This window comes from Elephantulus edwardii, unplaced genomic scaffold, assembly GCF_000299155.1.
Source record: "Elephantulus edwardii isolate Elephantulus edwardi_28Jun2011 unplaced genomic scaffold, EleEdw1.0 scaffold00031, whole genome shotgun sequence".
In the NCBI taxonomy this organism is placed as follows: Eukaryota; Metazoa; Chordata; class Mammalia; order Macroscelidea; family Macroscelididae; genus Elephantulus; species Elephantulus edwardii.
The window spans coordinates 1,257,379-1,260,573 of record NW_006399781.1 but is presented as its reverse complement, the minus strand read 5'-3'; positions in this window follow the sequence as shown (position 1 = coordinate 1,260,573).

Below are 3,195 nucleotides of genomic sequence, written 5' to 3'. Positions count from 1 at the left end.
AAAGAGTTTCATAAATCTCAAATTTTCAATACCCATTTATTATATAAGAGGATTCACTTACTAACAAATTTTAATTTGGCAGAGACAGATTTCTATTGGCACCTCTTGTCTCTTTAATTTTATTACAATGGCCATCATATTTGCACATTACTTGCTGCAAAAAAAAAAAAAAAAGCTGGAAACACCATGATTTCATATATCAGGCCCACTTGGATCCTCAAAACACACGGAGATTCTAAGTGGAGAGGAATATACGCTGATTTTTCAGTTGGTACTTGTAGTAATCCTGCGTTTTCATTGCACAAGGCAAGAACTAGTTTTGCCACGTATTTAAAAGAATAAATAAACCTTGGAGGCCATAACTGTTAGGCCGATTCTAACTTATGAGGACCTCGTGGGTGCCAAGTGGAATTGTTCCATTGAGTCTTCAAGGCTGTGGCTTTTTAGAAGCAGATAAACAAAACTTTCTTCCAAAATCGCCACTGACTGCGCTTGAATTACAAACCTTTTGGCTAGCAGTTCAATACTAAACCTCTTGCCCACGCAGGATCTCCTTGAGACACAATGTTGCTTTTATGTAATGGTACTTAGAAAGTCTGAGATAGATTCTGTTGAAATGCAGATTCTGATTCAGTAGGTTCTGATGGGACCCCAGAGGCTGCATTTCAAATCAGCTCTTCTGAAATGATGTTACTTTCATGTTGCATTTGTTTGTTTGTAACAAATAAGTGTACTGCTATTTAATGTAACAAATAAATGTACTGCTATTTAATCAATGTCTAAAGACTCAATAAGATTGTAAAGCAGAGTAGAACTTCTCCACAGGTTGTAAATAGTCACAGAAGCAGATTACTTCAACTTTTCCTGCAGAATAGCTTTTGAGTCTGAACTGCTTCACCTGAGGTTAATAGTCAAGTGTTTTACCACGCCAGGCTCCTTGACTAAGAAGAGAGTGTTTGAATTTATGATGAATAAAGAAAAATTATCTGAACTAGAAATCATGCCTGTCCTAATTTGAAAAACAATAGCAACAGAAAAGGAAGAGAGATAGGGTAATTATGATTTTCCTCTGGATCAAATCCTGCCTTAATATAGATTAGCCAGGGATTACATGCACAATTATGGCCTGGCTACTTATATGTCACACTGCTGTTGACAGTGGCATTACTCCTGCCAGTAAGAGAAAGATTTGAGTGCTGGTGTGGTAAAGAAAAAGAAAAAATATTCTTATTGACTGTTTTTTCCGCAATGCATATGTAAACATCCTTTTTCTTTTTATGAGAAATATCTTTGCTGGCATTTGGCTCAATTTAGAAAATAATCTTAAGAGTTGTTTTTATGTAACTCCAATTACGAATGATGAAAATGAGAAAAAATCCTGTGTAAGGTCAAATAAAGCATTTAACTATTTGGCAGATATTTCTGTTTTTACTTAGATACTTCTGGGATCAGAGAAAACAGATGTTATAGCTGTGGCCATTCGTCTTTGTTCTGAAAGAACCACGCCTTTCCCAAACTGTTACACCTCTGATTACTTTGCTGCCATAATGATTATGTGGGGGCACAGGGATTACACAGAGATGTTTTTCTACTCCTCACTGCAGCCATAGGATAAAACAAGTTATATGCTGCCCCTCCCTGAAGCATCCCTTCAAACAAGCTAATTTGTAAAAAAGATAAATCTGAATATAATTGCCTTATAATTCTCATTGTCATTACTGTTCTGTGTATCATAAAATCCTTAAAGTTTACCAGAATCCAGCTGACATTTGATTTTTTTTCCCTCTTTGTCAATTTGCTATTGATACATCTACTTGGAAGGTAAATGTTTCTTTCTACACCAAAATAACTGAATTTCTTGAACTAAAAATGTTACTGTTAAGTAAATATATTTGATCAGGTCATGTGAGGTGTACAAATTGCTAGATGGTTCTGTTAATCAGTAGTATTCTGAGATAGAGACAGTGGTGAGAATTAGAGTTCAAAATGAAGGGAATTGTGTAGGAGGTTTGATGATAACTCCTGCGGAAAATTTGTATACTCTATGTAGGTTTTTTTTTTGTTTTAAGTCTACACAGATTTATCTTTCTGGGAAAAAGAGTAAAAGTAGTCATTGCCATTGAATTAGAACCACCTCATAGCTGACCTTCTGGCATGTTTTCAAGGACTGTAAATCGTATGGGAAAATACTGCTTATCTTCTGTGTGGCAGCTGGTAGACTTGAACCAGATTTGCCTTTGGATATGTAGCACAACTCCCTATGCTCTAGAACACCAGAGCTTCCTCTCATGAAATTGGATTATAAACTCCAAGGAGATAGAAGGTATGTCTGTCATATTCACCAATGTGCTACAGCACTTTGACAACATTCATACATGATAGGTTCTCCATAAATGTTTTTGAGTGAATGAGAAAAGAATGAACCAAATGGCTTCCTAGAGGTGCTACTAGTACTGTGATTTTATGGATATCACAGGTAACTACATGAGTTACATGGCTTTCAAGAGGTACACAGAGTTCTGTCTTCAATCTAGATAGTTGCTGTATTGACCTACAAATTTTTGTGATTGATGCCCCCCAAAAATTGTTTTTAAATGATAGAATGTTAGGGCCTCTATTAAGGCATTTAGGTTATCTCTTTCTTCATGGACTAGAAAACTTTGGCTTCGTTTTTCCTTTTTAGACTTCTCAAGAATCTTATTGTCATCTAGTCAATTGGGACTCACAGGGACTCTCCATTTAGTTTCTAAGACTGTAAATCTTATTGGCAGGAGACTGCCCATTTTTTGTATTTTAGACCTCTAATATGTTCAAATCAAGATAGGAATTTAGGATATTCCCAGAAGGTTTTTTTTTTTCTTTTCCAACAACATAGTATTTTGTAAGTTATCCTCCTTTTGGGGACTGGCAAAAAGTCCCTTTACACAGCATCTGTGACAGTTATTCATTTACAGCCACCTTTTACACATGTTGACCCTTCAAACCAGCCTTCTGCAGCAGCCTGGTGATATATTTATTTGCCTTATTCAAGTTAGGAAACTGATGACTGGTATGCTTGTCTATGAGAGCAATGTTGTTGTTCTGTACCTTCAAGTTGGAACCAACCCTTAGCTGACTTTCCAGTGGGTTTTCAGAGGCAGTAAAAGGCACAGGAGCAGATGGCCCATTTTCTTCTGCAGAGCAGTTGGTGGATTC